The following is a 23,577-nucleotide window of genomic DNA, read 5'->3' as shown; positions in this document are numbered from 1 at the left end:
CCAAGAAAGAGCATAAGTCTTATGTAGAGGAACAGTTCATTCATTTGGATATTACTCATGTGATCACCTTACATGCAATAAAGTAATAAGGAGATAATTCTTTTGCAATATCAAAAATAAATACCACATTATCAAGTCAGGGCCATTTATCCTTAATGTTTATAAACAATTTTAGCTAGCTTGGATACATGGTTTATCAGTGCCTATGTTTCTTTAGTAAAACTATAGACGGGGTCTCCAAAGAGAATACTCGTTGAGGCAGGCAGATCAGTACCACCAAGAGGAGATGGCTGAACTTGAAGCCAGACATAAGTGCTAAAAAACATAGAACTATTCCATATTATTAAAAACCCCTTTTTCCTGACCTTAATAATTACCTTAGTTTTGGTCTTTTTTCCTTCTTTCCCACAAATATCTTTTCTGATGTATCATAATTTTATGCATTGTTTTCACTAAGTTGTTGTCCACCTACCCTCACACCATCCTAACTATCCACCTAGGTTTGCCAGAAATATCCATATAATAACCATATGCAATGGAGGTTTTTCAGCTTTATTATATTTCAGTCTCTCTGATGTATTTAAAAGTAGCATTTATGCTACTACTTTCCTCCCTTGGGCTTCTGTGGCATTTCAAAACCCTGATGCTCTACCTATCTCACTTTTCTTGCTCTTTGATTTCAACAATCCCTTTCCTTTTACCAAGGTTCTCTTATCTCTATCCACAGTCATTACCTACAGCAGGGATTAGTCTCTTTCCTATTATTTTTCCCTTTCTCCTTGTCCTCTCCTTCTGAGACTTCATCTAATTCTGCTAACTTCAACTACTGCCTCATTAACAGCAGTCTCTAAATAGGAAATATAGTGATTGGAGAGGAATGAATGCACAGAATCTAAGGATTTTCATTGAGAGAAATTAGGCAACCAGTATTTAATTTGTTGTGCTTTTTAAAATGGTATGGGGTGAGGATCAATTTTTTTGTTCAATTGCTTTTTTGTTTTTCCTTTTTGGAGGCTTCTGATGATAAACATTCTGCCATTTTAAATAGTTTGCCATAAAATGGCAAATGGATTAATATCAGAATATTGAAACAAGTGAAAAGAAATAAATTTAAATGAAGGGAGTATGTTGGTGTTTTCCATTTGCAGCTCAAAATTTGTTTTTTTCTTTGTTTATATATATTGCAATAATACCCTAAACATCATTGAAAATATCACTCGCAAGGACATTTCTGGAGGGATTTTCATTTAAAGTAAATATATTCAATTTGAATGTATTTTAATCAACCTATTTGGGCTTAAATTTGCTTGTAACATGTGGTTCTTGGCCCAGAATTCACTTAATGTCTTTTTGAAGAGGGCACAGTATTAATGTGTTACCAGTAAGCTCTGACTGAAGACGAATTCCTGTAAATATTGTCCATTTTGTTGATAATATGCCTTAAGATGCTGAGTCATGTAATTTTCATTGAGAAAAAATGATATAACTGATATGAGGAGGAAAAATGATATTCTTCATTTCCTCCATAATTCATTATATAGTTAGGAGACAAAGTCTCATTATAATAAAATAAATAGATGAGCCCCCTTTATATTTTTATACCATTTCAATGGACATCAGTTTTTTTTTTCTGAAGACAATAAATACAGTGAACTCCTTTTTAAGATTTGCTATGGACCCTATATTTGAATTCATGTCTTTGGTAACAATCTGTCTGAAACTAAAATCAGAAGCCAAAACGTGAGTTCATAATTTTCTATAGTACACTAAACACAGAAATATACTACTGCAAAAATTTCACAAGGAATTTTAAGAAACTTGAGATTTTCCTTTGATACCATAGACGTCAAGAGACGGTAGCTGGTACACCAGGCGTCAGCCATGAGAAAAAAAAAAGATGGGTGAAATGTGCCCACTATTCAGCACTTTTTTTAAAAGAAGCTTTCTCAGAAACCCCAAAGCTTGCAAATCACTAATCAGAACTTAGTTGCATGGTCACCCTTATCTGCAAGTCGGCCGGGTCTCCGTATGGCTGCACAGAAGGGGCAAATGGTGATTGGGTAGGTAACTAGTAGTCTGCTCAACAAAGTTGAATACTTAACCTCTGAGCCAGATTTGCATGTATTTTTTAAATTCAAATCTCACAAGAATCCTCTTAGGTAGATATTTTTATAATTCACATTTGACAGATGAGAAAATGGAGGCTTTACATGGGCTGAGCAACTTGCTTACAGTCACACAGGTAGCAAGGGTAGAAGAGGATTTTGAACTTATCTCTACCTGAAACAGTCGCTGAGCTCATAACCGCTATACCTCACTGCCTCTGAGCTGGTGCTCCTGGTCTTTTGTTGGCTTTTTTTTTTTTTTCAGCAAAGCAGACTTGGACTCCAAAGATGAATTAACTGTCTGAAAGACATACAGGAAACCTGGGCTGATAATATAAATACAGTAACCTTTTAAAAAATTCATAGGCCCAAGTTGTCTGCAAAGAGTTATGAATCTGCTTGCTTTGCCTTTTCCTAATTTACTAAGGAGACAAGATGCTATGACTTGGTCTAATACTGTGAAATGCATTTAAAGATAGAAAGAACCTCTCTCTATGAAGTAAAATTCTTAAATATTATGTTTCTGTTAACTGAGGCATTTTACAATTCTGGATAGCTCCTTTGTTAAAAATAATTTCTGAATCAGTTGGTGGATAATTGGAGCAGTAGATACTGTTGGTTGATTAATTCAAAACCTGTTCCCATTGCCCTTCTTCCTTCCTTGCCTCTACTACAAAGGCTGGAAAAGCTGCATCCTTGCCCTTGCAGTCTCTTTTCATGCTAAGGAAGGCCAATGATAAGGTTCTAGTTAATGCTATACAAAAGGAAGTCTGTTTGGGTGTTTCTGGGAGATCTTTTGCTCTTCTACCTAAAGGGACAGATGCAGCAGGAGCTATAGGATTTTAAACCACAGATACTCAAAGAGATGCTGACCTAAATATCACTGAGTTGCTGAATCAGTGCTTACTTCCAGATTTATTTTCTTTATCCCCATCTTGTTTATGTAATCTTTAATTCACCCTGAGTTATTTCTAATTAATATAACTAGCAATTGCCTTTCAACAAGAGCCATAACCATTAGTTGATTGATTTATTTTAAAAAAAATTTAAAAACTGAGCATACTGACCTAGTATGAAGATAAAAAGATTCTAATAAGTTTGTTTTGGACCCAGACAGTGAATATTACATATAGAATTTAGATATCCACAAAATATGACCCACTGACAAGGGATGTTTTTTGTTTAACAGGATTTTCATGTAGAGGACAAAATAAGCATGGGGCATTAACAAAAACTAGACTGATTTCATAGAATATTACTTGCTCTTGGCTGTCAAAATTGGATAAACCTGCTTTCTAATACATACAGCATTAAGGGGGGTCCTCAGTTCACCCTCTTGGAAAGACGTCCAATCCGCTCTCGGTTCATGTGAGTCCTAAGATAACACATGATCCATCAAGCTACTTTTTCCTCCTCGCTTTTCAGTCTGGTACATGGGTGACAATATTGTTAATATAATTTGTTCTAACTCAAGATTTCCTCTGTTCATACAAAAAAAAAAAAAAAAGAATTTGTAAGCAGAAAGTACGAAGTATTCTTTAATCTTTATTTACTGGTTTTTCTTGCCAGAAGAATCTTTTAGTTCTTTTTCCATTTCAATGTTGTTTGAGAACCTTGTGTCATTTTTAAATTTCTTTCTAGCTCTGAAATTATGATCTACATATATAAGTGGATGTGCTCTTTTAATTTAGAAACTTAATTGATGTTCATTTCCACTGTCTTTGTTCCCATGTTCTATTTTATGTAGTTCAAGGGAATTGTGGCTGAGGATTCAGGAAGAGGCTGTACATTGATCTAGGTGAGAGGACGATGAGACTTGAATAAAGGCATAAGAGATTGTGCAGAGCTGATGAATGTGAATGATAGTTAGGAGGCAACATTGGCAAGCTTTGCTAGCATTTTCTGTGGTGATTAGGATGGAGAGAGAGTGTGAGAAATTTAGGGTGACTATCAAGTTTCTTTTTGGCCTTGGCACTATCTTACCTAAATTTAATGGAAGATAATGAGTATACTTGTGGACATACTAAGTTTGAAATATTTGTGAAATTATCATGTGGAAATATTCAGTAACCGGTTAGTTACATGGATTTAAGTTAGTAGTTTATAAAGAAAAACTGAGCTACAAATCTCAATTTAGGAGTTAGAGCAAAAAAGACTATAGATGAAGCCATTGGTGTAGGTGAGTCTGTCCAGAGCAAGTGTATAGATTCAGAAGGAGATAAGAAATGTGCTTGTTAAGGCACTGTAAATAAATTGAGCATGTCAAAGTTAGGAACAGAAATGACCCCCACCAGATACACACATAATTATATTGAGTAGGTAGAGAATAAGGAGTGTCATATAATGAAAGCCAAGGAGGTGGAATTGTTTAAGGAGAGAGAAACCAACAATATCAAATTATATGAGTATTGCTAAAAGGTATGTATTAAATAATTCCTACTGAATTTCTAATGTCTAAATTGAAGAATATTGTTTAGCATAGCTTGTGGCAGAGGGAGTAGGGAAATAGGAAATGGGAAAATTTAACAGAAGAGTAAATGTAGAAGAAGTACTAGCTAGAAAAGGACATAGAGATGGAGAAAATATGTAAATTTTTAATTTAAAACATTTATGATAATCATGTATCTATGCTGAAGAGAAGAGCTAGTAGATTGGAAATGCAAAAAGGAATGAGAATAGTAAATGGAGGATATCTGAGCAGACAAAAGTGAGTGTATGTGCTAGGTGTGTGCTGGTGGGATGAGAGCAAGGCTGTAGCTAGTTTTTTTTTATTTTCATTTTGTAATTTATTTTTATTTGTATTTTTATTGGAGAAGTTGTGGATTTATGGAACAATCATGCATAGAATACAGGATTCCCATATAGTACTACTGCTCCATTAACACCATGCATTGGTGTGGAACATTTGTTACAATTGATGATAGCACATTTTTATAAATGTACTACTAATCAAGGTACATGGTTTAACTTAGGGCTCACTGTCTGTGTAGTGTAATTCCATGGATTATTTTTAAAACTTTTATTCTGCTACTGTATATATAATCTAACATTTCCCCTTATTATCATATTCAGATATTTATCTCAGTGCCTTTAATTGCATTCACAATGTAGTGCTACAATCACCACCATCCATTACTAAAACGTATCCATCATTCCAGATAGGAACCGTGTACGTTTTAAGCCTTAACTTCCCCATTCCCTATTCCTACCCATTCTGTGGTAAACTGTATTCTAGCTTTTGACCCTATGAGTTTGCTTATTCTAATTGTTTCAAATCAGTGAGACCATATATTTGTCCTTTTGTGTCTGACTTATTTCACTTAATATGATGTCTTCAGGGTTCATCCATGTTGTCACATTTATCAGGATTTCTTTCCTTTTTATGGTTGAATAATATTCCATTGTATGTATATACATTTTATTTATCTGTTCATCTCTTGATGGACAATTGGGTTCTTCCATCTTTTGACAATTGTAAATCATGTCAGTATCAACATTGGTGTGCAAATATCTGTTCAAGTCCCTGCTTTCAATTGTTTTGGGTATATACTTAGCAGTAGGATTGCCAGGTCATATGGTAGTTCTATACTTAGCTTTCTGAGGAACATCAAACTGTCTTCTGCTGCCGCTGCACCATTTTAATTTGCCACCAGCAAGAAATGAATGTTCCTATTTCTTGCATCCTCTCCAACATTTGTTACTTTCTCTTTTTAAAATAGCAGCCATTCTGATCAGTGTGAAGTGATAATTCATTGTGTTTTTTATTTGCATTTCCCTGATGGCTAATGATGTTGAGCATCTCATGGTTTCTAGCCATTTGTATTTCTTCGTTGTGGAAATGAATGTTCAAGTTTTTTGCCCATTTTTAAATTGGGTTGTTTGTCTTTTTTTTAAGTTGAATAATTTCATTATATATTCTGGATATTAATCCTTTATCAGATATGTGTTTTCCAAATATTTTCTCCCATTGTGTAAGTTGTTTTACTTTCATGACAAAGTCCTTTGAGGGCCAAAAGTTCTTAATTTTGATGAGGTCCCATATATCTATTTTTTTCTTTTGTTGCTTGTGCTTTGGGTATAAAGTCTAAGAAACCATTGCCTTACACAAGGTCCTGAAGATGCTTGCCTATATTTTCTTCTAGGAGTTTGATAGTTCTGGCTCTTATATTTAGGTTTTTGATACATTTTAGGTTGATTTTTATATTTAGGGTGAGGTAGGAGTCCTCTTCTTCTTGTTTTTTTTTGGCAAATGGAGATCCAGTTTTCCTAGCATCATTTGTTGAAAAGACTATTCTTACCCAAGTAAGTAGTCTTTGCCACCTTGTCAGAAATCAGTTGGCCATAAATGTGAGAGTTGATTTCTGAGTTCTCATTTGTATTCCGTTGGTCTATATGTCTGTCCTTATGCCAATATCATGCTGTTTTGATTACTGTGGCTGTGTAAGATATTTTATGATTGGGAAGTTTGAGTCCTCCAACTTCATTTTTCTTTTTCAAAGTGGCTTTAGCTATTTGTGCTCCCTTCTTTCATATAAATTTGATGATTGGGTTTTCCATTTCTGCAAAGAAGGTTGTGAACTTTGATTGGGTTTAATGGAATTTGTAAATTGCTTTGGGTAGTATTGACATCTTAATGATATTTAATTTTTCTGATCCATGAAAACAGAATGTCCTTCCATTTATTTAGATATTCTTTTATTTCTTTTAGCAATGTTTTGTAATTTTCTATATAAAGGTCATGTGCATCTTTGGTTAAATTTATTACTAGGCATTTGATTGTTTTGGTTGTGTTGTAAATGGAATTTTTTTCTTGATTTCCTCCTCAGATTGCTAGTGTATAGAAACACTACTGATTTTTGCATGTTGAACTTGGATCCACTGTGCTGAATTCATTTATTAGCTCTAGGAGCTTTGTTGTAGATTTTTTAGGATTTTCTGTATAGAGGATCATATCATCTTCAAAGAGGGAAAGTTTTACTTCTTCCTTTCCCATTTAGATGCCTTTTATTTATCTTTCTTGCCTAATTGCTCTGGCTAGAACATCTAGTACAGTGTTGAATAACAATGGTGATAGTGAGAATCCTTGTCTTATTCCTGATCTCAGAGGGAGAGCATTCAGTCCTTCACCTTTAAGTATGATGTTAACTCTGGGATTTTCATATATTCCCTTTATCATGTTGAGGAAGTTTCCTTCTATTCTTAGTGTTCTAGGTTTTTATCAAGAAAGGGTGGTGTATATTGTCAAATGCCTTTTCTTCGTCAATTGAGATGATCATGTATTTTTCTTTCTTTCTTGTGTTAATATGATGTATTACATTAATTGATTTTCTTATGTTGAACCAATATTGTATACCAGAGATAAATCCCACTGGATCATGATGTATAATTGTTTTAATATGCTGTTGGATTTGGTTTGCTAGTATTTTGTTAAGGATTTTTGCATCTATATTCATCAGAGATATTTGTCTGTAATTTTTTCATGTGGTATCTTTATCCAGCTTTGGTATGAGGGTGATGTTGACTGTGTAGAATGAGTTGGAGAGTGTTCCATCCTCTTCAATTTTTGGAAGAGTTTGAGCAGAACTGGAGGTAAGTCTTCATGGAATGTTTGGTAGCATTCCCATGTGAACCCATCTGGTCCTTGGTTTTCTTCATTGGGAAGTTTTGATTCCTGATTCAATCTCATTACTAGTAATTGGTTTGCTGAGATCTATTTCTTCTTTTTTATGCTTTTTTTTCCTTTTTTAAACATTTTTTATTGTGGAATATATATACAGAAAAGTGATAACTTTAAACATATGATTTAACAAGTAGTTATAGAACAAGTTTCAAAAATCTTATGGGTTATAGTTCTACAATTTCAGTTATTTCTTTATTGTGAAATATAACATATATACAGAAAACTGATATCTTTCAAAGTACAATTTAGCAGGTAGTTATAGAGCAAATTTCAAAGAATGTTTTGGGTTATAGTTCCACATTTCAGTTATTTTCTTCTACCTGTTCTAATACACTAGAGACTAAAAAAAAATTTATATAAAGATTCAGAATTCCTAATCCTTTGTTAAATCCTATCTTGTCTATTCTACTCCTCCCTCTCATTTGATCACTTTCTCAATCTACAGGGATGTCTGGGCAGTGACCATTCTAATTTCTTCATATTGAAAAGGGGTGTCGACATTATGGTGAAGGGGGATGCATCTGGTTGATGTTCTTGAGGAGGCTGTTGCCTCTGGCTTTTGGGACTTATCTGGCATATTAACACTTTGGAGGATTTATGTTTCTGAGAAATAAACTTAGTGAGTGAAACTTTTAGAGAGTCTCCAACAGGGACCTGGGTATTCTTTAAGATTTTCAGGACTATTGTTGATTGGGTTTGGCATTCTGAGGCCATTTGACATATCTAACTGAAACTTGCATGAGAGTAACCTCCAGGACAGCTTCTTGACTCTATTTGGTATCTCTTAGCCATTGAAACCTTATTTTTTTACCTTTCTTTTCCTCCTCTTGGTCAAGAAGGCACTCTCAATCCCACGATGCCTGGGCAAGGTCCACTCCTTGGAGTCATGTCCCATGTCACCAGGGAGACTCACTCCCTGGGAGTCATGTCCCATGTAGGGGGGAGGGTAATGAATATATTTGCAGAGTTGGCTTAGAGAGAGAGAGGCCACATATGAGCAACAAAAGAGGTTTTCTGGGGGTGACTCTTACGCACAATTATAAATAAGCTTAGCCTTTCCTTTGCAGTAACAAGCTTATAAAAGCAGGCCCCAAAATCGAGAGCTCAGCCTTCTAAATTGGTAGTCCCAATGCTTGTGAGAATATCAGTAATTCCCAAGGTGGGAAGGTGGGGAAGTTTAGTATTTCCAATTTTGCCCCCAGTCCATCAAGGGGCTTTCCGAATACATTTTTATTCTCCATCCAGATTACTCTGGGATGTATTAGGGCTTCATGCTAACCTGTAAAAACCAACCAGATTTCATTCCCTATTCAATTTTTCATGTAATTATGGTGGTTGAATAAACTGACCATACAAGTTAAATTATCCAGTGTGCTACAAAAAAATATAGATTTTGCACCTAATAAACATCTCTTCCTTTGGTCTCATGCAGAAGTTGAAGTTTTAAAATACTGTCACTATTGTCCTTTACCCTTTAGTTTGATTTACCTTAGTCCTAACCAAGTCCATTTCTTTCATATCTTTAATTGAAGTCTAATCTCTTTTTCAGACCCTTTAACATTTGCTGTATTGGTTATTGCTGACTTTCATAGCTGCCGGACTCTGACTCTGAGTCTCAGGTGCCACACAGATACTAAAAGTTCCAGGGACCAACCAGGTTATAAAGAGCTCAGCATTTCAGAATTTAGAAATAGCCATTACAACTCAGGAATAGATGTAGCTGTTATAAGAGTATATAATCTGGGAACCTTTGCAATAAGCAATCCCTGACAACCCATGCTCTCAGAGTCAATTCTTAGTTTGCACATTAGAGTTATTCCATGTTAATGAGGCATTATAATGTTTGTCTTTTCATTCTAGTTTATTTCACTCAACAGACTATCCTTAATGTTCATTCACCTAGCTGCATACCTCACAACTTCATTCCTCCTTGTATCAGCTAAATATTCCATTGTATGTGCACACCACAGTTCACCATTCCGCACATCAGTTAATGTACCCTTAGGCCACCTCCATCCATTGCAAATTGTGAATACTTCCACCATAAACCCTACTGTGCAAATGGACATTTGTGTCCCTCTTTTCAGTTCTTCAAATATATATACAACAATAGGGTTTCAGGACTATATGGCAATCCCTTGCTTAGCTTACTTTTGAATCACCCCATGCTGCCCTCCATTTGGGCTGCACAATTCTATTCCCTACAAACGGTGATTAGGTACATCCCACTCTCCACATTTTCTCCACCACTTATATCCTTCTGTTTATTTTTTACATTCACACACCTTACATTCCCTCCTAAGTAAACAGTCTCTGTATAAGCACAGTTATGCATTCACCACCACAATCTATATGAGAACATTTCCATTTCTTCCACAGAGAAAGAGGAAGAGGTGAAAGAAGAAAAAAGATAAAAAGAAAAAAAGTGAGGACTAAAAAAAAAAACAAAAACAAAAGAAAAAATCAAATTAAAATAAAATAAAATACAATAAAAAGATCAGACAACACCAATGGCAAGAATACCATACCCTCCCTTATATCCCCTCTTAAAGATGTTTATCGTTGGTATATTGCATTTTTTACAATTAATGGAAGCATATTACATGTTACTTTTAACTATAGATTCTAGTTTGCACTGATTGCATTTTTCTCCAATACCATCCCATTTTCAACACCTTGCAAAGTTGACATTCATTTATTCTCCTTCATGTAAAAGCATTCCTATATTTGTATATTTAATCACAATCATTGACCACCCTAGGTTTCACCAAGTCATCCCATCCAAGTCTCTGTCTTCTGTCTTTCCTTCTGGGTTCCTACATGATCCTAACTTTCCTCTTTCAATTCTACTCACAGTCATTTTTGTTCAGTGTACTTAAAATATTGTGCTACCATCACCAAGTATTGTACTATCCATTTATGGATCTATAAAATCAATCCTGTTGGACATTCTGCACTCCTTCAGCATCAAATGGCTGATCTTTACCCTCTTTCTACCTCCTGGTATCTTAGCTTCAAACCCTTCTCTTACTCTTACTCTTACTCTTCTCCAAACCCTTCTTTCCTGTCTTTTTCTATTTGTTTATAGCACTCTCTTTAGTTTTTCTTGTAGAGGAGGTCTCCTGTTCACAACCTCTCTGTGTCCATTTATCTGTAAATATTTTAAACTCTCCCTTATTTTTTTTACATTTATAAAATGTAAAATAAACTTTTAAAAAGCAGGAATTAATTTATATTTCTTCCAGGCTTTGATTATAGATTTTGTCCTTACACATGTTAAGATGAATTATCTTCTAAAAATATCCTTGTTTTGGGGAGCAGTGTATGTTACCTTCTATAGCAGCAGTCCTGTCATGTGTTCATGTCAGAACATTTTTGGTTTTAAACTTTTTTATTGCCTTTGGCTGTTGATTAGTACAGTACAAGTGCAATTTAAAAAAGATCTTAAAATAATATATTTAATCAATTAAAATGTTTATCTGTAACTTATTGATGTTTCATTAATATAGTTGTTCTCTGAAGCATTGGCACTGTATTTCATCATTTGGTTAGGAAAAGAAATGTTTTAAATGACCCTTTCTCATTTAAAAAAGGTCTAGTTAAAAAACAACAAATTATTTCATCTCTCACTGATTTAGTTTGTACTCTGATTTACTCTAATGCTTAAAATAGATTTTAAAATTTTCAGACTTTTTGATGTAATGGAAAGCACTGACTTCTTAATGAAAGTGACTTGTTATAAATTGTTTCCCTTACACAACCATGTGTACAGCTTGTTCCTTGAAGTGCATGGAGGTGTCCAAAATAGCTCCTGAACAGCAGCACATATTCAGTAGATGACTGCAAAGCAGCACCCCATTCAATGTTGATTGGAGTGCCAGAAGCTATTCTTTTGAAAATTACAGGATTGAAATGCAGGGTGACTTGGATATTTAAAAAAAATGTTTTTGAAATTTTGAGTAAAAGTGAGGTGATCATCTTGGTACTTTTGCTGAGTAGGTTACCATGAAACCAGTCTGGAAAACAATTAAGGAGAGCTGTTGATGTATGAGCATCTCTTGGAAACCATGCTGCTGGGTCTTGATCATATTGCTGTGCTACTATCTCCCCAAATTGTTTTCCAAACCTCTTACTCCTGTCTTTTTTCTCTGCCTGCAGTACTTCCTTTAGTGTTTCCTGTAGAGCAGGTATCTTGTTCACAAACTGTCATTGTCTGTCTGTCAGAGAATGTTTTAAGCTCTCCTTCATATTTGAAGGATAGTTTTGCTGGATATAGGATTCTTGGCTGGTGGTTTTGCTCTTTCAGTATCTTAAATATACCACCCCACTTCCTTCTTGCTTCCATGGTTTCTATTGAGAAATCTGCACATAGTTTTATCAAGCTTCCTTTGTATGTGATGGATTGCTTTTCTCTTGTGGCTTTCAGGATTCTCTCTTTATCTTTGACGTTTCATAATCTGATTATTAAGTGTCTTGTCATAAGCCTGTTCAGGTTTATTCTGTTTGGGGTACGCTGTGCTTCTTGGATTCATAATTTTATGTCTTTCATAAGAGATGGGAAATTTTCATTGATTATTTCCTCTATTATTGCTTCTGGCCCTTTTCCCTTCTCTTCTCCTTCTGGGACACCCATCATACATAAATTCTTGCTTTTTGTTTTGTCCTTAAGTTCCCAGAGACATTGCTCATATTTTTCCATTCTTTTCTCTATCTGTTCTTTTGTGTGTAGGCTTTCAGGTGCCTTGTTCTTCAGTTCCTGAGTGTTTTCTTCTGCCTGTTGAAATCTGCTGTTGCATGTTTCCATTGTGTCTTTCATCTCTTGTGTTGTGCTTTTCATTTCCACAGATTCTGCCAGTTGGTTTTTTGAACTTTCAATTTCTACCTTATGTATGCCCAATGTTTCCATTATATGGTTCAGCTCTTTCGCCGTATCTTCCCTAAACTTTTTGAATTGACTTAATATTAGTTGTTTCAATTCCTGTATCTCAGTTGAAGTGTAAGTTTGTTCCTTTGACTGGGCCATAACTTCATTTTTCTTAGTGTAGGTTGTAGTTTTCTGTTATCTACACATGGTTTCCTTGGTTACCCCAATCAGGTTTTCCCAGACCAGAATGGGCTCAGGTCCCAGAAGGAAGAAATATTCAGTGTCAGGGTGTGTCTTAAAAAATTAGTACACCCTGTGAGGCCTCAAGTCACTGTGCTTTTCTGCCCAGCAGGTGGCACCTGTCAGCCGGTAACTCCAGGCTGGTGTAAGGAGGTGTGGCCCATGGCGTTTTTCCCCCAGGCTCTGGGGTCTGGTTCTGAATGGAAGAGAGGTAGTAGAGCTGGGCCCCACCCCTTTCTTCTTATAGAAGGTAGACCCCCTAGAGAGAGTTCATTAGCATTTCAGTAGTCTCTCTCTGCCTGTGCTATCTCCCCCCTTGTCTGGGTCAGAGCACTGGGAACTGAAAATGGCTGAGGCTTTCTCCACTGAGCCAAAACAGGGACTGAAAATTCCCTTCAGGGCTAGTCCACGGTGACCGTCTGGCTCTCCAAAGTCAGTTGTCACCCAAAGCCTCTGTCTGCTTGTTGGGGATTCTTAGCTCAGAGTGAGCATCCACACTCACTAATTAAAACCCCAGTTGGAGCTCAGCTGAGCTATATTCGCTTGCTGGGAGAGAGCTTCTCTCTAGCACCACGAGGCTTTGCAGCTCAGGCTGTTGGGGGAGAGGTCTCCTGGCCTGGATCCGCAGTTTTTACTTGCAGATTTTATACTGTGATCTCGGGCATTCCTCCCAATTCAGGTTGGTGTGTGATGAGTGGACGGTCCCTTTAGTCCCCCACAGTTACTCTGGATAACTAGTTGTTCCTGGTTGTTTATTAGTTGTTCCAGGGAGACTATAGCTTCCACTCCTCTCTATGCCACCATCTTAGATCCCCCTCTCTTCCTTATTTTTGAAAGACAGTTTTATCAGATATAGGATTCTTGGTTGGCAGTTTTTCTCTTTCAGTAACTTGAATTTATCATACCACTGCCTTCTTACCTCCATGGTTTCTACTGAAAAATCTGCACTACGTCTTATTGAGCTTTCCTTGTGTGTGATGGATTGCTTTTCTCTTGCGGCTTTCAGAATTCTCTTTGTTTTTGACATAATCTGATCAGTAAGTGTCTTGGAGTAGGTCTATTTGGGTCAGTTCTGTTTGGGTTATGTTGTACTTCTTGGACCTGTAATTTTCTGTCTTTCATAAGAGTTGGGAAATTTTCATTGCTTATTTCTTCTATTATTGTTTCTGCCCCCTTTCCCTTCTTGACTCCTTCTGAGACACCTTTAACATATATATTCATGTGCTTCATGTTGTAATTCAGTTCCCTGAACCCCTGCTCATATTTTTGCATTCTTTTCCCTATCTGTTCTTTTGCATGTGGGATTTCAGATTTCCTGTCTTCTAGTTCAGTTGTCCTTTCTTCTGCCCCTCCAAGTCTGCTGTTGTATGTCTCCATTGTGTTTTTCATCTCTTCTCTTGTGCCTTTCATTCCCATAAGTTCTGCCATTTGTTTTTTAAGTTTATGAATTCTTCCTTATGGTCACCCAGTGTCTTCTTTATATCCTTCATCTCTTTTGTCACATTTTCATTCCACTTGTTGATTTGATTTAGAAGATTTGTTTGAACATCTTTAGTTGTTTCAACTCTTGACTCTCAGTTGAACTGTTAGTTTGTTCCTGTGACTGGTCCATGTCTTCAAGTTTCCTGGTGTGGCTCATGATTTTTTGCTCTCTAGGCATCTGATTTTCTTGATTAGTTTATTCTGGAGGTTGTTTTCTCTATTTTGCCTTGGATTTTCTTTTTTATTTTTTCCTTTTTTATTTTTTATTGTTTTGTTATCTTTGATCTCTGTATTTCTTTGTTTCTCTTGCTGACCAGTTGTCAGATTGGCTCTGCCTCCTAGTTTTCCCTCAAAATCAGGCACCAACCATGGCCTGCTATAGGGATGGTTTGTTGGTACTGGGAACCCCAGCAATTTCACTGTGTGTGGCAATATAGATCTACTGGCTTCCACTGGTGCTCTGTTTTCTGCCATTAAGCAAGACCTCTGTTTGTCTTAAAGCCTTGATTTAACAGTTGGGTTGTTTGTATTTCTTAGCCAAAAGTGGGTAGGATTTCTGTGCAGAGAGTGTAGACCAGCTCCTGTGGTTCTAATAAAGGTTCTGGAGTATCTTTTTAGAAGTATTTCTATTCCCTTGCACTTTCTGAACTGTCCAGAAGATCATGCTGTTCTGTAACTTAATTGTCCTCAGACTCTACTTTGCCTCCAAGTACAGGCTGCATATGCAGAGGTGTGCTGGTACTGCAGGATTCCTATGGACTCTTTTTTGCTGGCCTAAGTCTGGCTTGATGTGGACCTCCACCTGTGGCAGAGGACTCCCTCAGCTGACCCAGTATTGCAGCCATTCCAAAGGCAAGGAAACTGCTGCCAGCTGCTGCTTCGCTCAAGAGTGGGAGAAGGGCTTTCAGACCCAGGGCTGGAAACCCAGTCTCTGTCCACATTTTCTCAGTCTCTCTGTCCCTCACTGACCTGGGCCTTGAAATATTCTCCCCTTCAAACAGTGTGGGTATGTCTTACTGCTGTGAGAGATTTTAAAATCTGTGTCCCTGGTGGGAGGGGTCCTGTCTGCTGATTTCATGCCTTTATCACAAGGGGACCAAGTTAGGAGGAGGGGTCAGGACTGGCTGATCTGAGATGGAAGATTCTTAGCTGATATTTCTTCTCTTTCTTCAGTTCAGCACCTGCTAGGCCCTTCTTCAGTCTATATCCTCCTACAGAGTTTCAAATGATTCAGAATTGTCCTTTTTTTCATTGAATCTCTGGAGAGGTGTTTTCAGTAGTTGTTTACTTTGCCATGTTGATGATTTCACCCCAGTCATGATCTTTTAGCCCATTCTTGTTGAATGGAACCTTTTGATTGAGTGTTTCCATGGAGATGTGACTCAATCAACTGTGTGTGACAACTCTGATTTAATAATTTCCATGGAGGTGTGGACCTGCCCATTCAGGGTGGATCTTGATTAGTTTATTGGACTATTTAAGAGAGAAGCTAAGAGCCAACAGAGACCCAGATGCTGGCTGATGCTTGGAGATGCTTGGAGATGCAGACAGAAGGATGTTTAGAGATGCTAAGCTAAGACATGAAGCCCAGAATTTTCCCTGGAGGAGCTAAGAGAGGACCCCCAGACACTAAGAGTAAAAACACCTGAGAGAAAGAAACAAGGACACACAGGAGCTGAGAGTGAGTAGCTAAGACAAAATCCCAGAGACATTTTGGAGAAATCCATTTTGAAACAAAACCCATGAGCAAAGGACAAGCAGATGCCAGTGATGTGCCTTCCCAACTGACAGAAGTGTTCCAGATGCCATCTGCTGTTCTTCAGTGAAGGTATCATCTTTCTGATGCTTTAGTTTGGCCTCTTCTATGGCCTTTGAACTGTGACTTTGTAACCTAATAAATCCCCTTTATAAAAGCCAATCCATTTCTGGTATTTTGCCTAACAGCAGCATTAGCAAACCAGAATATGTTACAAGGTCTGTGTCTCTTCTGACTTTTTAATTTGGCTGTTTGCCTTGTTCATATCTTCTTACATATGCTTTGTGATTTTCTGTTGACTTTGGGGCATTTGCTTATTTTGATAAGATTATTTTTGGAAATATGGGATTATTTAGACATTTATATAAAATTTAGCAGACCCACATCTTGCTGGAGTGCACTTTCCCTGTCTTCCCAGCAGATGGTGCTGTTGAGCCTCCTCTTCCCCCCAAGCTTGCTTTTCCCTGACTGCATCTGCTCATTTGGAGGGGTCTAAATCTGATGGACATCCAATCAACACAGAAGTTCTCTGTGTGCATTGGGGACTGCCAACCCTGGGGGTGGAGGTTGGGCCCTGTGCATTTCATCAGAGAGTCCACTTAAGGGCACAGAGAGTCTTATGATTCCCAGGCCTCCAAGTGGACCACCCTTGGGTTGTGGGGCTGCAAGTTTCACCCTTTCCTGCCCTCAGTCAGCTCAAAAGTACCCACGTCCTAGTTGGTTCCCAAGGTCCCTGCCCGATGTGTGCTTGTGAGCCTCTGGGATGGGGGAGGGTCTCCTGGATCTTCTGTGTGGCATCCTCTCTTATCCCCACCTCTCACTTGTGCACACCATGGGCACCCATGGAGAAAGAGTAAGTGCACCAAGTTTTCTGTTTGTGGTCATCACAGGTCCACTGGTTCCCACGTTCCTGCACAGGCATTCCTGGCCACAGGGCTGAGAAAGGTTATCTCCCCAGCTAATTGCTGAGATGGGTGTGCAGGAGTGGAGAGCCCTTCCCTTCCCTGTTTGGCCAGCTGTCTTGCAGCTGCCAGCAGTGGTGGTGGCCCCAGTTGAATAAACTCATCCTGTCCATTCAGACCTAATTTCTCTGCTCTTTGAGCCAAGTCCCCACTATATGTTGTAGAGGTCTTTCTCTGGCTGCTCATACCCTGGAACTGCTGTCCTGTGGTTTTCTGCCTTTTCTCTAGTAATTCCATGGGGGGGGGGGGGGTGGAATTTGCCCTGCCTCTCCTATTCTGCCATCTTTCCAGAGTCCTAATTCATAGTTTTTACCTTAAAAGAATCGAGATTTTGGGTTATTTGAAGCTATTGGAACCCAGAAATCAATAGCTTGGTGTTTCCAATAAATCAACCACAGACTTCATTTGAATTTGGAGCACTGGTTGGTTTGCAATTGCTGCCAATTCCCAGATTCCTGCATTCCAGACAGAATGAATGCATTCTCAGAGAAAAAAAAATCTCCATTTGTTCTTGAGACAATATAACTAGTTTTTTTTGTTTGTTTGTTTCTGAGAATTTGTCCATTCCATCTAATTTATTGGCATGCAGTTGTTCTTAGAGTGCTTTTTATTTCAGCACAGTCAGTAGTAATTTCACCTTTTTCATTTCTGAATTTCATTATTTGTATCCTCTCTCTTATTTTCTTTGTCAGTCTGGCTAATGGTTTGTCAATTTTATTGATTTTTTTCATGGAACCAGCTTTTGGTTTTGTTGATACTCTATATTGTTTTTTGTTTTGTTTTCTATTTTATTTATCTTCACTCTGATCTTTGTTATTTCCTTCCTTCTGCTCATTTTGGTTTTATTTTGCTCTTCTTTTTCTAGTTCTTCCAGTTTTGAGGTTAGGTCTCTGATTTGAAGTGTTTCTTCTTTTTAAATGTTGTCATTTATAGCTATAAATTCCCTTACACCATTGCCTTCACTGCCTCCCATAATTTTTGGCATGTTGTATTTTCATTTTCATTCAACTCTAGACATTTCCTAATTTTGCTTCTGATTTCCTCTTTAACCCTCATTGGTTGTTTAAGTGTAGGTAGTTTGATTTCCACATATTAAATGATTTTTTTTCCATTTCTCCCTCTGTTATTGATTTTTACCTTTATTCTGTTGTGGCTGGGGAATATACATTGTATGATTTCAATAATTTTGAATTTACTGAGACTTGTTCTGTGATCTAGCATATGGACTATCCTGGAGAATGATTCATGTGCACTTGAGAAGAATGTGTATTCTGTTTTCCTTTGATGAAGTGTTCTCTATGTATTTCTTAGGTCTAGTAGATTTAGTATATCATTCAAGTCCTGTACTTCCTTACAGATCTTCTGACTACATGTTCTGTCATCATTGAGAATGGTGTGTTAAATTCTCCTATTATTAATATAGAACTGTCAATTTATCCATTCACATTTGTTAGTATTTTCTTCATATATTTGGTAGCTCTGCTATTAATTGCATATATATTGTTGTTACCTCTTCTTTTTGAATAGTATATCATGACCGTCTCTGTTCCTCATAACTGTTTTCTATTTAAAGTCTATTTTATCTGATATTGGTATAGCCAACCCAGCTCTCATTTGGTTACTATTTTTGTGGTATGTATTTTTTCCATCCTTTCCCTGTCCACCTACTTGTACTTTGTCTATAATGTAGTCTTTTGCAGACAGCATATACTTGAGTCATGCTTTTTCACCCATTCTTTGAGTCTATGCCTTTTGACTGGAGGGTTTAATCCATTTACATTTATAGTCTTTACTGATAATATAGGACTTTTTTCTGCCATTTTGCTATTTAGTCTTTGTAAGTCTTATAGCTTTCTTGTCCCTCACTTCCAATAAGGCTGAATGTTATATTTATTTGCTTTTTTGTGTTGTACCATACTAAGTGCATACCCATTTATATATGGACATATTTTTATCTGTTTTCCTTGAGGCTACCATATGGTTAAAATTTAATATCCTTAATATATAACAATTGTATTTGGTTCAATATCAACCTAACTTCAATAGCATGCACATATACTTTTCCTATACTCCTCTGTCCTTCCACCATTTTTTGTAATTTTTGCCACTTATGTTTTTGTCCAGTGTATGTACAAAAATCTATATTTATCATTACTTTTTATGCATTTGCATTTTAGCATCTATAATAAGTAAGAAATGGAGTTACATACACTAAAATAGTACTGGCATTTATAGTTAACCAAATGGTTACTTTTACCACGTCTTTATTTATTTACACTCCTTTGAGCAACTGCCCAGTGTCCTTTCCTCTCAGTCTGAAGAACTTCCTTTAGCATTGCTTGTAGGGCAGATCTAGTGGTGATGAACTTCCTCAGTTTTTGTTTATCTGAGAATGTCTTAATGTCTACCTCATTTTTTTAGCCTAAAATAACTACTTTACTTCTAACATGTTTCTCCTCTACCCCAAGAAAATAACCTAATATAGCAACATTTCTGTGAACTTGTTCCTACCATACCCACCAGAAATCAACAAACCATAGTCATTCCTGGTCATTCCCAGAACATTAAATTTACCCACAATAGCTTATCTGTTCTTATTGGGTTATCATTCCTCCTTCACTAATTGCTCTCTATTGCTAGGTCCCCTACATTCTACATTATAAACCATTTATTTTACATTTTTCAGTGTTCACATTAGTGTGAACATATAATGTATCTCTTTTTGTGCCTGGCTTATTTCACTCATCATTATGTCTTCAAGTTTCATCCATGTTGTCATATGTTTCACAACATCATTCCTCCTTACTGCTGCATAGTATTCCATCATGTGTATATAACACATCTTATTTATCCACTCATCTGTCAAGGACATTTGGGTTGTTTCCATCTCTTGGCAATTGTGAATAATGCTGCTTTGACCATTAACCTGCAGATGTCTGTATGCATCACTGCTTTCAGATCTTCTGGGTATATACCGAGAAGTGCAATTGCTGGATCGAAGGGTAACTCTATATCTAGTTTTCTAAGGAACTGCCAGACTGACTGCCAGAGTGGCTGAACCATTATACAGTCCCACCAACAATGAATAAGAGTTCCAATTTCTCCACATCTTCTCCAGCATTTGTAGTTTCCTGTTTGTTTAATGGCAGCCATTCTAATTGGTGTGAGATGGTATCTTGTTGTGGTCTTAATTTGCATCTCTTTAATAGCTAGTGAAGCTGAACATTTTTTTCATGTGTTTGTTGGCCATTAGTATTTCCTCTTCAGAGAACTGTCTTTTCATATCTTTTGCCCATTTTATAATTGGGCTGTCTGTACTATTGTCATTGAGTTGTAGGATTTCTTTATATATTCAAGATATCAGTCTTTTGTCAGATACATGGTTTCCAAATTTTTTTCCCATTGAGTTGGCTACCTCTTCATCTTTTTGACAAATTCCTTTGAGATACAGAAACTTCTAAGTTTGAGGAGTACTCATTTATATATTTTTTTCTTTTGTTGCTTGTGCTTTGGGTGTAAGAGACTGCCTAACACAAGGTCTTGAAGATGTTTCCCTACATTATCTTCTAGGAGTTTTATGGTACTGTCTTTTATATTGAGATCTTTGATCCACTTTGAGTTAATTTTTGTGTAGGGTATGAGATAGGCATCCTCTTTCATTCTTTTGGATATGGATATCCAACTCTCCCAGCCCCATTTGTTGAAAAGACTGTTATGTCCTAGTTCAGTGGCTTTGGGGGCCTTATCAAAGAACAGTCAGCCATAGATCTGAATTCTCAATTTGATCCATTGATCAGTATGTCTATATTTGTGTCAGTACCATGCTGTTTTGACCACTGTGGCTTTATAATGAGCTTCAAAGTCAAGGGGTGTAAATCCTCCCACTTCGTTTTTCTTTTTTAGAGTGTTTTTAGCAATTCAAGGCTTCTTCCTTTTCCAAATAAATTTGATAACTATCTTTTCCAAGTCTGCAAAGTAGGTTGTTGGAATTTTGTTTGGGATTGCATTGAATCTGTAGATTAGGTTGGGTAAAATTGGCATCTTAATGACATTTAGCCTTCTTATCCAAGAATATGTAATATTTTCCATCTTTTAAGTTCCCTTTCTATTTCTTTTAGTGGAGTTATGTAGTTTTCTTTGTACAGGTCTTTTACATCTTTGGTTAAGTTTATTCCTAGGTACTTGAATTTTTTAGTTGCTATTGAAAATGGTATCTTTTTCTTGAGTGTCTCTTCACTTTGTTCATTTCTAGCATATAGAAAGATTACTGACTGTGCATTAATCTTGTATCTGCTACTTTGCTAAATTTGTTTACTAGCTCTAGTAGCTGTATCATCAATTTCTCAGGGTTTTCCAGATATAAGATCATATCATATGCAAATAATGACAGTTTTACCTCTTCCTTTCTAATTTGGATGCCTTTTATTTCTTTGTATTGCTGGATTGCCCTGGCTACCACTTCCAGTACAATGTTGAATAATAGTGGTGACAGCAGGCATCCTTGTCTCATTCCTGATCTTAGGGGGAAGGCTTTCAGTCTCTCACCATTGAGTACTATGCTGGCTGTGGGTTTTTCATATACACTCTTTATCATATTGAGGAAGTTTCCTTTAATTCCTACCTTTTGAAGTGTTTTTATCAAAAAAGGATGTTGGATTTTATCAAATGCTTTTTCACCATCTATTGAGATGATCATTTGATTTTTTTTCTTTTGATTTGTTAATGTGTTGTAATACATTGATTGAATATCTTATGTTGAACCATCCTTGCTTGCCTGGAATGAACCACACTTGGCCATGGTTTATGATTTTTTTAATGTGTCTTTGGATTTGATTTGCAAGTATTTTGTTGAGAATTTTTGCAGCTATATTCATTAGGGAGATTGGCCTGTAGTTTTCTTTTTTGTAGCATCTTTGCCTGGTTTTGGTATTAGATTGATGTTAGCTTCATAAAATGTGTTAGGTAGTGTTCAATTTTCTTCAATGTTTTGAAAGAGTTAAAGTAAGATTGGTCAGTTCTTTTTTGAAAGTTTGGTAGAATTCCCCTGTGAAACCCTCTAGCTCTGGGCATTTATTTGCGGGAAGTTTTTTGATGACTGATTGCATCTCTTTGCTTGTGACTGGTTGTTTGAAGTCTTCTATTTCTTCTCTGGTCAGTCTAGGTTGTGCATATGTTTCCAGGAAATTGTCCACTTCCTCTACATTATCTAGTTTGTTGGCATACAGTTTTTCATAGTATCCTCTTATAATTTTTTAAATTTCTTCAGGATCTGCAGTAATGTCACCTTTCTCATTCATTATTTTGTTATATGGGTCTTCTCTCTTTCTTATTTTGTCAGTCTCCCTAGGGGTTTGTCAATATTGTTGATCTTCTCAAAGAACCAATTTTTGGTGTTATTTATTCTCTATTGTTTTTTTTGTTTTCTATGTCATTTATTTCTGCTTTAATCCTTGTTATTTCTTTTCTTCTACTTGGTTTAGGATTGGCTTGCTGTTCATTTTCTAGCTTCTTCAGTTGCTCCATTAGTTCTTTGATTTTAGCTCTTTCTTCCTTTTTTGATGTGTGTGTTTAGTGCTATAAATTTCCCCCTCCGTACCACCTTTGCTGCATCCCATAGGTTTTAATATGTTGTGTTCCCATTTACATTTGTCTCTATATATTTAGCAATTTCTCTTGCTATTTCTTCTTTAACCCACTGATTGTTTAGGAGGGTGTTGTTTAACCTCCAGGTATTTGTGAATGTTCTAAGTCTCTGATGGTTATTGACTTCTAATTGTATTCCACTGTGGTCAGAGAATGTGCTTTGAATAATTTCAATTTTTTTTAAATGTATTGAGGCTTGTTTTATGGCCCAGCATATGATCTATTCTGCAGGAAGTTCTGTGAGCACTAGAGAAGAATGCGTATCCTGGTGATTTGGGATGTAATGTTCTATATGTCTGTTAAATCCAATTCATTTATCAGATATTTTAGTTTTTCAGTTTCCTTATTGGTCTTTTGTCTTATTGATCTGTCTATAGGAGAAAGTGATGTGTTGAAGTATACCACAATTATTTTGGAAACATCAAGTGCTTCCTTTAGTTTTGCCAGTGTTTCTCTCATGTATTTTGTGGCACCTTGATTTGGTGTGTAAACATTTATGATTGTTATTTCTTCTTGTTGAATTGTCCCTTTTATTAGTATGCAGTGGCCTTCTTTTTCTCTCATAATATCCTTACATTTAAAGTCTATTTTATCTGAGATTAATATTGCTATTCCTGCTTTCTTTTGGTTATAACTTGCATGAAATATTTTTTCCATCCTTTCACTTTCAATTTCTTTGTGTCCCTGTGTCTAAGATGAGTCTCTTGTATGCAACATATTGATGGTTCATATTTTTTGATCCTGTCTACCAATCCATATCTTTTACTTTGGTAGTTTAATCCATTTACATTTGACGTTATTACTGTGAAGGCATTTCTTGAATGAGCCATCCTATCCTTTGGTTT

This window comes from Choloepus didactylus, chromosome 5 (genome assembly GCF_015220235.1).
Source record: "Choloepus didactylus isolate mChoDid1 chromosome 5, mChoDid1.pri, whole genome shotgun sequence".
NCBI classification, from domain to species: Eukaryota; Metazoa; Chordata; class Mammalia; order Pilosa; family Megalonychidae; genus Choloepus; species Choloepus didactylus.
This window is presented reverse-complemented; position numbering follows the sequence as displayed.